Source organism: Aquarana catesbeiana, linkage group LG08 (genome assembly GCF_042186555.1).
Source record: "Aquarana catesbeiana isolate 2022-GZ linkage group LG08, ASM4218655v1, whole genome shotgun sequence".
NCBI lineage: Eukaryota > Metazoa > Chordata > Amphibia > Anura > Ranidae > Aquarana > Aquarana catesbeiana.
In genome coordinates, this window is record NC_133331.1 from 74,924,235 (window position 1) to 74,937,820 (window position 13,586).

At 41.8% G+C, this 13,586-nt stretch overlaps 1 protein-coding gene across 2 annotated transcripts in view; it reads right to left on the reverse strand.

Moving 5' to 3' along the window:
• The window catches only part of LOC141105848 (uncharacterized), an 86,272-nt gene that overhangs the window by 22,254 nt on the left and 50,432 nt on the right, over positions 1-13,586 (reverse strand). The window contains exon 8 of one of the 2 annotated variants that reach the window (XR_012235663.1): positions 1,695-2,372. The exons of the other annotated variant lie outside the window; for it this stretch is intronic. The gene's annotated coding sequence lies outside the window, so the exon portion shown is untranslated. Of the gene's footprint in view, positions 1-1,694; positions 2,373-13,586 lie in introns of those variants that run through there. 2 annotated transcript variants of the gene reach the window in all.

Below are 13,586 nucleotides of genomic sequence, written 5' to 3' on the forward strand. Positions count from 1 at the left end.
GAGAAACCACATGGTGTAGGGGAGTTTGTTCTAGACATAAGGTCTCAAACGCTGTAAGGCGACGCCTGTAGGCATCTGGGGAGGGTAGAGATCCAATGAAGTGCGCCAGTTGTAGTTTTTGCCAGAAAGATAAGCCTGCACACGCTGGGTCATCAACTATTTACTATCTGGTAATCCAGCGTCCGTTCACAATAAAGTGCCGGGCCTGAAAAAAGACCCACGTATTTTAAATTTTGGAATCTAAAGTCATATAGGCCAGGGCTGAAGGCTGGGTTGCCAACTATGGGAGTGAGCGGGGAAGGCTTCAGAGCGATGGGGGACCCCCGGGTCTCCCCCGCTGTAGGGTGAGAGAGAACCGAAGTAGACAAGTCCATCTGCACCACGGCACAGAATCCAACAGGATCCCGGCAAGGGCCTGAACCCATTGTTTAAGAGACCCATGACGGCACCAGTCCAGCACCCTGGTCAGATGACAGGCCATTTTGTAGAGGCTAACATCTGGTAGAGCCATGCCATCAAATTTCGGTAGTCGTATCTTCTGAGCAAGACTAGGGGGCTATTGAGCCCACAGGAGGCCAACAATAACACAATTGACTGCACAAAGAAATGGGCCCGGAACGTGAATAAGTCTTTAGTTCAGAGCGCAAATTTGGGAGGGCGATCAGGGGATTAGACAAGGACATTTTTTTTCTTTTTTGGGGGGAAGAGGAATTTGAACCCCTGTTGGGTTTTTATTGCTTTATGTGTCCCCATTAGGGAGATATACCCTCTGACTCCCCATGTTGAGGGCACGAGGCCTGGTAGGAAGTGGGGGGGGTGCTCATCCTTGAGATGGTTCTACACCTTCATTTGAGTCCAGCTGTGTTTGATTATACTGATTGGACTTGATTAGGAATTACCGCTTAATTCTAAGCGGTATGTGTGTAGAAAACCAGGCACTGCTCATCACCTGTCCAATACAGTTCCAACAGTGAAGCATGGTGGTGGCAGCATCATGCTGTGGGGGTGTTTTTCAGCTGCAGGGACAGGATGACTGGTTGCAATCGAGGGAAAGATGAATGTGGCTAAGTACAGGGATATCCTGGATGAAAACCCTCTCCAGAGTGCTCAGGGAACTCAGACTGGGCCGAAGGTTTACCTTCCAACAAGACAATGACCCTAAGCACACAGCTAAAATAACGAAGTAGTGGCTTCACAACAACTCTGACTGTTCTTGAATGGCCCAGCCAGAGCCCTGACTTAAACCCAATTGAGCATCTCTGGAGAGACCTAAAAATGGCTGTCCACCAACGTTTACCATCCAACCTGACAGAACTGGAGAGGATCTACAAGGAGGAATGGCAGAGGATCCCCAAATCCAGGTGTGAAAAACTTGCATCTTTCCCAAAAAGACTCATGGCTGTATTCGATCAAAAGGGTGCTTCTACTAAATACTGAGCAAAGGGTCTGAATACTTAGGACCATGTGATATTTCAGTTTTTCTTTTTTAATAAATCTGCAAAAATGTCAACAATTCTGTGTTTTTCTGTCAATATGGGGTGCTGTGTGTATATTAATGATAATATATAAAGCGGACTACCAATAAAAGAAGATTAATCCAAAGAGGAGTAAGGCCAACCCCCCACCTCATCCCAAAATAATAGAGAAAATTAGAGAATTGCCCCGGGGATTTTGCGGGTGGGGGGGGGGGGGAGTACATATAAGATTGTGGTCAAATAGTAATGATTGGTATAGATCAAATGATCATAAAATTGTAAGAAATATATATTTTATTCAAAAATTAACATAGTAAAGGTTAAAAACAATGGATATGTCATACAACTATTTCACCAATATCATGTTAATAAGGATTCTAATCAAAGAAGCAAATGCATACATGATACGTATTAGTGACCCGACATGTTTCGGAATATTCTAGATGTAATTCCTACTTCAGGGGTTTCCTGTGAATTTGTATGATATAATCTGGAAAAGTACATACATAAAATATAGCAATCAAAATAATTTTGGTGTATCAAGATGAAATATAAATAATCAGGGTACATGGAAAGGGGGCTTTGGGAAGAAAGAACAAAGAAAAAGTTGATGATGATAGAAGAACTTACTAGTACACACCGCTGTACTTGTTATAAGGATCAAAAGCTATGCTTAGTTTCACAAGTAGCACTCCAGATTCCGATCACCAAAATGCCAATTAGGGGTGTTGCATGAAAAGTAGATCGATATATGGATACATCTATTTGTCATTTAGATACTGTATAAAATTCTTTCCATCTATCTATATAGATGGTAGCATCACATCACAGGTCCGTCGGGTGTGCCCGGCCTATGGGGTCCACGAGGAACAGCATGAACAGAGCAGGTGCAGGATCCTAAGTGTAAATATAATATATAGTATATATTACAGAAATATAATATATAGCTAAAAAGGTATGCGTATATAGAATACTATGTTGGTAAAAGCTGGCAGCGCAAAGGAGCATGAAAGAGATAGGATTGTAGTGTGTGCGCTTGTGTATACAAGCAGAGGGGTAATTGGATACTTAATGAGGAGATCAAGGTGATCTCTAATAATTGATACATACTAGTTACAAGGAAAGAGAAAATTGCCAATAGATTAAGAGATGTGTATGTGAAAAATGAAACAGTGTAGTAAAAGCTTATGTAGCAAAACTGCAGAATAAACCAAATTGAGTAGATTAGAAAAAGGATATATACCAAGTATAAATGTACCGAGCCCAGCCCAATAAGGGTTAGTTCGATGGATTATGTAGTGCAACTCTAAGTTTGCACCCATAAAGATACTAATATCGTGTCCATGAAGAGATATAATTTGTTATACAGGTAAAATGTTTTATAAAGTTAATTTGCAACATGGATAAACTGAAAAGTAATGTACTTACTATATAGTTGAAGTCTGAGTAGAGATCAAATAGCTCCTTGCTACAAAGTCAGGGTGTGCAGCAAACAACATGCCAACAACCTGAAATATATAAGCCAGCTAATTGTGGGTAAGTGCTGCCTATAAGGGGCGGGAATACCCATATGAAAATGATGAGAAGGAAGGGGGCCGCACCCAAATTCCGGCGACATACCTCCCACAGCTGATCAGAAGTGTCAGCAGGGAGGTGAATCATCGCCGGATGCTGAATTCCCCTGGCACAGTGACGTCCGGCGTCACGGGAAGGAGGGGCATGTCCACAGCCGGTCCGAGAGTCCCCCACATCGTGCATGCGTGAGCGGCGATCTCCCGTTGGACCACGGAAAGCCCAAAGTAAGGCTCCACACCGCAATATATATATATTTTAGGGATGCACCGAAATTTCGGCCACCGAAACATATCGGCTGAAAATGGCCCTTTCGGCAAAAAGCTGAAAGAGAATTCTTGCTGATAATCGCCGAAAATCACGCATGCACAGTAGAGGTGGCAGAACCAGCGGGTGACGTCACTCTTTGTGTGGGCGGCGTGCGCGTTCCTCGCAGTTAAAACACCGCACTCTTAAGCACGTTCCCCTGCTGAGACGCTGGCACCTTCCCCGCGGATGCTCCTCGTGCTTGTGAGACGCTGCTGGGACCTGAGAGACGCTGCTGGGAAGCGAGAGACAGTACTGGGAAGCGAGAGACGGCTTCATAGAGGGCTGCACATAGCATATTCAAATACAAGCGTGGGCACTGTCACTCCTGGATCGCTACCGTTACTATTCGCCAGTGAGCATTGCTGCTTTTGCCTTCTTAAACTGACAGAAACAAACTAGTAATTTTATTTCTTGATTATTTTAGTATAGTACTAGTACTGAGTCTGACTATTTAAAATGACTGCACTGCAGTACATCTGATCTAACTTGTAGCAAAAAAAATTTTATAATTGAACTGACTGAGTGATTGAATATGATTTGAAATGGAATGTAATGGATTGCAAATTGCAAGCTATTTTTTTTTTTTTTTTTAGCTATTCTGTAGTATACAGTATAAAATTCATGCACTTGCTGTTATTGAATGTGTCACTTTGACAGCGTAGTAAAAGTTATACAGTATTGACATGACAGCAAGCGCATTAATTTTTTAAACATGACAGTATGCAATAAATATATATTATATTTCATACATAATATATTAATAATTATATTTATTGCATACTGTCATGTTTAAAAAATTCATGCGCTTGCTGTCATGTCAGTGTCGTATAATTAATAATACTACGGTGAGACAAAGTGACAAATTTTATTCAATGACAACAAGGCGCATGAAGTATACTATAGAATAGCTCAAAAAAACAAAATAGCATGCAATTGCAATTTGCAATCCATTCCATTTCAAATCAAATTTATTCAGTTATATTTTTTTGGTACAAGTTGGATGTACTGCAGTGCAGACATAACTATCTTGCATGCCAAGAGCAGGACCATAAAAAAAAAAAAAAAAAAAAAAAAAAGGATTGGTTAGTTTTTATTTTATTTTTTTTAAAGCAGCCTCCTGGGGTTTAGCTTTTAAAATTGATTTCGTCCTTTTTTTTACCCCCCCCTCAGATTTCACTCCCACTATAAATCATTCTATGATATGATATTATTCCAAGTTACCAGCAAAGGTGGACCATGTCTGCAGTGTGGAAATATTTTAAAGCTTCTGCTAAAGACCCCAAATTTGCAACCTGTACTCTTTGCTCAACAGAAATTTCGAGAGGGGGTACAGTGCCAAAGAATTTTTCAACAACAGGTTTGATACACCACCTGAAAACACGTCATCCAGTTCAGCATTCTGATTACAAGAAAACAGCGCCACTTTCAAAAAGTGCCTCAGGCTTAACACCATCTGTGGCCACAGTGTTAGAAAAGATTAAAAAATATGCAAGTGACAGTCCCAAAGCTCATGCCATTACAGCTAAAATTATGGAATTTATTGCATTAGACGACCAGCCATTCTCTGTTGTGGAGGACATTGGATTCCGTAGGCTCATGCAACATATTGAGCCGCGTTACTCACTACCAAGCAGACTCTACATGAATTATTTAGCAGTGTTAGAAAACACGTTCATGAGCTCATGACTACCGACATCATAGCAATCAGTTTTACTACCGACATTTGGAGTTCAGATGTCAGTCCAATGAGCATGCTCAGCCTGACAACGCAGTGGATAGATGACAAATTTCAATTGCAAAACATCCTACTTAACGCACGTGAGTTTGTTGGATCACATACTGCAGCAGCAATATCTGATGCTTTAAAAACCATGTTGACACTTGGCACATTGAGAAGTCTAAATTGCATTTGATTGTCCGAGATAATGCGGGGAACATGGCAAAGGCAATGGAGGACAGTGAACTTCAAAGCATACTGTGCATGGCACACACGCAGCAATTGGCTGTGAATGAAGGATTGTTGAGTCAGCGCACCATATCTGATATCGTATCAAAAGGAAGAAAAATTGTGGGTCACTTTAACCATTCTCCGCTTGCTTATTCCAGGATACAAGCTTTGCAGATGCAGTTTGGAATGGCACCGAAACGACTGCAGCAAGATGTAGCCACTCGTTGGAACAGCACCTACTATACGCTACAAAGTCTTTTTGAACAAAAGCGTGTTTTAGCTGCATACATTGCAGATTACGAGCTGCCAGCAACACTAAGTGCACATCAGTGGACTTTAGTTGAAAATTGTTTGTCTCTTCTATCTCCATTTGAACAGTTAACAAAAGAAATAAGCTCAGCTAATGCTTCCATTGCTGAAGTTATCCCCTTGATTGCTGCACTGAAGCGTCTGCTTGGAAAAGCGGTAGAAACAGACCATGGCGTAAAAACGGCTAAAACCACTCTACTGGAGGCCATAACCAACCGGTTTCAAGACACCGAGTCCAACCCTCTGTACTGCATTGCAACAGTTCTAGATCCTCGATTTAAAGAGCAATACTTTAATGGGGAGAAAAAGCAGCGTGCACGGGAAATGATACTGGCACAAATGGAGGTGGTGGAAGCATCTAGTTGAAGGAGTTTCGAGGTGTCGCACAGAGGAAAGTGAGAAACGGTCACATACAAGTGAAGAGGAACACACTCCCTCCATATCTGATATGTTTGAAGAAATTTTACACAAATTCACCCCAATCCATAGTGGTGCCACAACAAGTGCAGCTACCCAACAGCTGGACATTTATTTAGCTGAACAGCCTATTGCCAGAAGCGACAATCCACTTGAGTACTGGCGCATCAACAAAGAACGTTTTTCCTTGCTTGCACAGATTGCACGCAGATATTTATCTGCCCCAAGCACCAGTACAGAGAGTGAGAGACTATTCAGTCTAGCATCTCATTCTTGATGAGAAGAGAAATCGTCTCTCCTCTGAGAAAGCTGAATAGCTTTTGTTCTTAAAGAGAAATCTGCCACTTTTACTGAAATAGATTTAAAAATCCGTTGCATAGACCAATTCATTTACCATGTTGAACATAGTAAATGAATTGGTATTGGACTGTGCTATTGGACAATTGGAACATACAACATAGTATGACTGACTACCTAGTATGTTCCAATTTTCTAGTTGTGCCATTTGTTGGTTGTCCATTGTAGTTTTTTGCACTTCAATTTAAGAGAGAACTCCAGCTTTTGAACTACTGTACCATAGTTTTTTGCTGTTGGGCTAAAGTTAAACTATGTCTCTCCCTAAGCTGTCAGCCCGCTGCATGTACAAATGCAAAACTGTATGTTCTGTATCTGTGGCTGTCTACATACTACAGTACTATACCGCACTGTGTTCCGGGTATGGGCGGTGACTTCCATAAACACAGACTAGTCTACATTGCTTGCTGTGATTGGCTGAGCACCGCTGCTGTAGACTAGTCTGTGTTCCACTTCCAGGATGTCTCCGCCCATACCCGGGGCCGGAACACAGTGCGGTCTACTGTATGACTAGTATGTATCTAACCCGCAGCTACATACATACACTTTTATATCGCACATCCAGCCACTGACACCTTTGGGAGAGAACTTGGGGAAAAAAAGTCTACTAGCTCTCATTTAAGTTGAAAGAAAATAATAAAATAAAAATATTATAGCATAGCAGATAGCACTGTACTATGTTATAGTTACAGAAACTGTGAAACAGAATAACGGCCTTCTGCCATATTTCTGTTATGGTTAGTTGAGAGAGTTGTTCTTTAAAGTACTACTTACTTATACATAGTTTGTTCTGTTGTTGGGCCAAACTATATCATTGTCTCTCCCTAAGCTGTCAATAATACAAGGGGTAAGGGAAGGGGTGGGGAACAAGAGACACCTGGAAAATTTAATCAATCAAGTGCAAGCTGTAACCATAATACACAGAAAAGAAAGGGGGGGGAAGTGCCCGGTACTAGTGTCCGGGTAAGGGGTTACTTTAGCAGCACTAATTGAAGATCAATTATTTAATAATAACCAACTAAAATGCCGTAAATAGATTAAATATATCACTTTATTAAGTATTTTAAAACAACATTGAACATGTTGGACAGTATGTTGGATTAAGATAAAAAATATGTATATAGATGAGTTTTTTTGGGGTCTGTTGAGACCCTGTTGCTACATATATCATCAGATAATGGGTCAGACTGAGCGAACTATAGTTGATAATAACATTAAATCAAAAAGCAATAAACAGAAATGCACAAACAAAAACAAAAAACAAAAAACATACAACGTGGAACAACGTCCGGACGCCTATAGGATCTTGCTACGTGTGAGCTGGTACGGAGAAAAATTATAAATGTTTGGTGATGTTATTTAGTTTATTAACTAAATATCAATAATCAAATGATAGCCAAAAAGGTACCTGATAAGCGGACGAGAAAGATCCTAGGGAGATATACGGGAGAGGATGATGGGGAGGGGAGGGGGAGGGGAGTTGGAGTAGTGCTGGTCGGGCTTATTGGTGTACACCAGGTCTGTTCTGCAGATTTAGTTTAGGGGCACATAGGATGGTAATCAGACCTATTAATAGGTATCAGATGAATGAAGCGCACCAATGGGCAGGATACTGTTGATGGACAACTGTCCGCATGTATGATTCCTAAAGTCACTGGTGGTAACTATAAATGTAAAGTATATAGTTGATAAGGAACGTTACCAGTCCTTGCACTGACCGTCCTCCAAATCCCGATCCGAGCCGTTCATAAAGCTTCCGTCCTCTTTAGTGGGAAATGTGCTGTAGTGTACAGCTTCTGATCCTGTGTGAGTGGCTGAAGTGGCAGCGTAACTGGATTGATGCCCCGCTGGCTCGTCCACTCGGTCAGATGAATGCTGCAGATGCCGCCTGATCAGCGGAGTCACTCAACTTTAGATACTTGGCCGGAAGAAATTAAGTCCACTAGCTAGTGTTTAGCAGACATCCCCGTCTGCCTCCTCGTTTACTCCGGTATTCAGAGTGTGGCGTCCGTGACGTGTCGGCGTTGATGACGTCAACGCGTTTCGCTATTGGCTGTAGCGTAGCTTCATCTGCAGCATTCATCTGACCGAGTGGACGAGCCAGCGGGGCATCAATCCAGTTACGCTGCCACTTCAGCCACTCACACAGGATCAGAAGCTGTACACTACAGCACATTTCCCACTAAAGAGGACGGAAGCTTTATGAACGGCTCGGATCGGGATTTGGAGGACGGTCAGTGCAAGGACTGGTAACGTTCCTTATCAACTATATACTTTACATTTATAGTTACCACCAGTGACTTTAGGAATCATACATGCGGACAGTTGTCCATCAACAGTATCCTGCCCATTGGTGCGCTTCATTCATCTGATACCTATTAATAGGTCTGATTACCATCCTATGTGCCCCTAAACTAAATCTGCAGAACAGACCTGGTGTACACCAATAAGCCCGACCAGTACTACTCCAACTCCCCTCCCCCTCCCCTCCCCATCATCCTCTCCCGTATATCTCCCTAGGATCTTTCTCGTCCGCTTATCAGGTACCTTTTTGGCTATCATTTGATTATTGATATTTAGTTAATAAACTAAATAACATCACCAAACATTTATAATTTTTCTCCGTACCAGCTCACACGTAGCAAGATCCTATAGGCGTCCGGACGTTGTTCCACGTTGTATGTTTTTTGTTTTTTGTTTTTGTTTGTGCATTTCTGTTTATTGCTTTTTGATTTAATGTTATTATCAACTATAGTTCGCTCAGTCTGACCCATTATCTGATGATATATGTAGCAACAGGGTCTCAACAGACCCCAAAAAAACTCATCTATATACATATTTTTTATCTTAATCCAACATACTGTCCAACATGTTCAATGTTGTTTTAAAATACTTAATAAAGTGATATATTTAATCTATTTACGGCATTTTAGTTGGTTATTATTAAATAATTGATCTTCAATTAGTGCTGCTAAAGTAACCCCTTACCCGGACACTAGTACCGGGCACTTCCCACCCCTTTCTTTCCCTAAGCTGTCAGCCCGCTGCATGTGCAAAACTGTATATTCTGTATCTGTGGCTGTCTACATACTACAGTACCGCACTGTGTTCGGGGTATGGGCGGTGACTTCCATAAACACAGACTAGTCTACATTGCTTGCTGTGATTGGCTGAGCACCGCTGCTGTAGACTAGTCTGTGTTCCAGGATGTCTCCGCCCATATCCGAGGCCGGAACACAGTGCGGTCTACTGTATGACTATGTATGTAACCGCAGCTACATACATACACTTATCGCACATCCAGCCGCTGAAACCTTAGGGAGAGAGAACTGAATTACTAGTTCTGATGTAAGCTGGAAATTAATAAAATATATCAGTCTTTGGCATTTTTATATTATTATTATTATATTAATATTAAATAATTATTATTATTAATATTATTTATTTTATTTTTTTATGCCTGTTTTATTTGGTATGGTGGTGCAATGTGCACTGACTGCAGTCTTTTTTTATTTTATTTTTATCTTCTGTGTCCACTGTACAATTTTTATGTGGGTTACTTTTTATTAAATTACTTTTTGACATTACTGGATTGTAGTATTCTTTTCTTCATAAAATGAATGATTAAGTTGAATATAAAGAATATAACGAATATGAATGTAACACAATTTTGTATATCCAATAATTTTTTGGGGTAATAGATAAAAAAAAAAAAGCCTATTTCGGTTTCGGTGCTGTTTCGGTATCGGTTTCGGTTTTCGGGATCAAGGAAGATTTATTTTTGGTATCGGTTTTGGCCACAAAAAACCCATTTGTTGCATCCCTAATATATATATATAAATAAAATATATATAAAAGTATATATTTCTTACAATTTTATGATCATTTGATCTATACCATTCAATCATTACTATTTCACCACAATCTTATATGTACTTTTTTCCCCCCCTCTGACCCGCAAAATCCCCGGGGCAATTCTCTAATTTTCTCTGTGTATATTAATGAGGAAAACAATGAACTTAAATGATTTTAGCAAATGGCTGCAACATAACAAAGAGTGAAAAATGTAAGGGGGTCTGAATACTTTCCGTCCCCACTGTATATATGAACCATGCCTAAGCCCTCACTCACAATGGAGCACTTTATGTGATTTGACAAGTCAAATCGCAAGATAAGTCACACCCCATTGTCGGCAATTGCACTGTTAAAATCTGTGCGACGCTGACTTTGCGGTGTCGCACCGACTTGAAAACGTAGTTCCTGCACTGCTTTTGGCGACTTATGGCGATTTTGCATAGACCTCTGTGCATGAAGCCACGCAGATGTCTTCCAAGTTGCACCCGAAGTTGCCCTGACATGTGGCTTTGAAGTCGTGCGATTTCAGATGAAGTCATTTCAAAGCTGCAGTCTTTGTGAACGACAGCTACTGCCCACACTAGTGCGACTTGACGTGTATCTGCTGCTGCACTGGAATGCATAAAAATGTTCGTTCCCATCAAAGTGAGTGCCAGTGCTTTTGGTACAACAGTGATTTTGGCCCCATAGACTTCAATAGAAGCACAAAGAACATGCCTGTACTGTACCTGCTTTGTGGAGCGGTTTTGTGCTCAGTGGACATTCACCAATGAGAATGGCTATTTTTCTCTTGGCTCCTCCCCCCCCATCGTTCACAATTCATTAAGATTTCCGATCTTAGTGCTGCCTGGGCAAGAATGATGTAGGACCTCTGTGCCTCCTAATATGTCCACATCACATCCCAGGAAGCATTTTACTAATGTGAGCATGTGTTGAGGAATTCCCCATGTGTGCAGATGTATTGCTGCATTTTAGAACCTGGCAGAGACCTTCTGCACATGCGTGGGGGGGGGTGGGGGGGTGGAGATGGTACCCAGATCCGGAGTTGCAACCATGTTGACTTCCATTTGCGTGTGCAGATGTGCCGCAGGCCCCGATCAGTTCTAACTAAAGACTTGGAAGAGACCGACAGCACGTCTGCACATGTGCATTTTTGCACAACACAGCTGGTATCCGTGTCCCAGATACCAACGTTGTGCTCCTGAGATCCTTTTGTGTGCGCAGATGTGGCACAAGTCTTTGTCAGCTCTAAAGACCTGTAAGAGACCAACGGTACATCTGAACACACGTGTAATAATAACCAAAGATGGCGTGTAGAGGGGGATCAGGACCAGATTTGCACCGGTCTGACGTTCCCCTTTAACCCCTTCCTGCCCAGGCCAATTCTCAGCTTTCAGCGCTGTCACACCTTGAATGACAATTACTCAGTCATGCAACACTGTACCCCAAACTAAACTTTTTACCTATTTTTATTTTTTTGGAGACAGAGCTTTCTTTTGGTGGTATTTGATCACCACTGGGGTTTTTATTTTTTGCTAAACAAATGAAGAAAGACCAAAAACTTTGGAGTGTTTTTTTTTTTTACTTTTTCTTAATGCTTATAAAATTTTGTAAAGAAGTAATTTTTTTTCTCCTTCACTGATGGGCATCCTTTATGGGCACTTAGACAGCACTGATGAGGAGGCACTGACAAGCATCACTGGGGGGCATACCTCCCAACATTTTGAGATGGGAATGAGGGACACCTACTAGCAAAAGTATTTAGGGATAGGACACAGCCCCTGCCACGCCCCCTTAAAGGAGAATTACCTTAAAAAAAAAATAGATTAGTTAAATCCACAAGGGCTTTTTTAACCACTACTATTCCTTTATATTGGCTTTTACATTTTACAAATGCAACAATTTATAATTTGGATGAAAGGTTTAGCACTTGGAAACACTTTTTGAAAGATAAAAAGTGCATTTTATATACAACTATATAGATCAGACCAAAATGAGGGACAAATGTGGAGGAATGAGGGACAGAGGGACATTGCTCCAAATCAGGGACAGTTGGGAGCTATGCTGGGGGGCATTGCTGATGGGGCTACACTGATTATCAGCCAATCAGATGTTCTGCAGGCACATGTGCTTCCATGTCAGGAGGACAAAGCAGATTGAGCAGAGGTGACTTTTCAGAATCCTGCTACTCCTCAAGTCACAAGCTGGGGACATTGCTGTAACTGCAGTGGAGAAAGATCAGATCACCAGCTGGGCTTTACTGTCTGGCAGAGCTGTGTAAATTTCAGACCTGGATAGATGAAAATACAGATCCTTGAGTTCATCTTTAAATCCCTTTTGCAGGGAGTAGTCTATTGGAGGGTGCATGGAATTGTGCACATTTCTACAGCCGTGTGCCTGGACACTGCAGAGAACGATTTGACATGACCGCTTCCAGCACTACAAAGCCATCTGGTGTAAAGGTGGACAATGGGAGAACTGGTGCATGACTGAGAGAACAGTACAGGCTGCATTCTTCAATAGAAGAGAACCACTGGTACACTCAGCACTGGGACAAGGTTATCTGTTACCCGAGGCAAAGAAGGCAACCTGCACCTTCCTCTCTTGAGTAGACGGCACAAAAATGTATTTAGTGGTTGCAGCACGTGCTGAAATGGTGCCAGTGGTTGTGGCTCAGTAAATTGAAGAGGTCAATGGCCATTCACACACTGTTCTGCAGTAAAATATGGGGCTTAGAGTGGACAAGGAAAAAATGTCCTGGCATTGGGTTGAAAAAAAAAATGCTCCTGTGTCGCTGACAGGAAAAAACTCCCTGGTGTCAGGGGTGTCACTGGAAGGAAATGTCCCTACATTGGTGTCACTGGAAGGCAAAAGGTCCTTGCTTTGTGCACCGGTGTACAGTCATGGTGGAACAGGAAGGGGCCATCTCCAAACTGTTCCCACAAAGTTGGGAGCATGAAATTGTCCAAAATGTCCTGGTATGCTGATGCCTTAAGAGTTCCCTTTACTGGAACTTAGGGGCCAAGCCCAACCCTTGGAAAAACAACCCCAGACCATAATCCCCCCCCCCCCCCTCCACCAAATGATTTGAACCAGTGCACAAATCAAGGTCTATAAAGACATGGATGAGCGAGCTTGGGGTGGAGGAACTTGACTGACCTCAACCTGAAAACACATTTGGGATGAATTAGAGCAGAGACTGCAACCCAGGCCTTCTCATCCAACATCAGTGCCTGACCTCACAAATGCCTTTCTGGAAGAATGATCAAACATTCCCATAGACATACTCTAAGGCTCCATTCACACTAGCGCGTTTTTTGATGCATTTTGCATTTTGCAGAAATGCA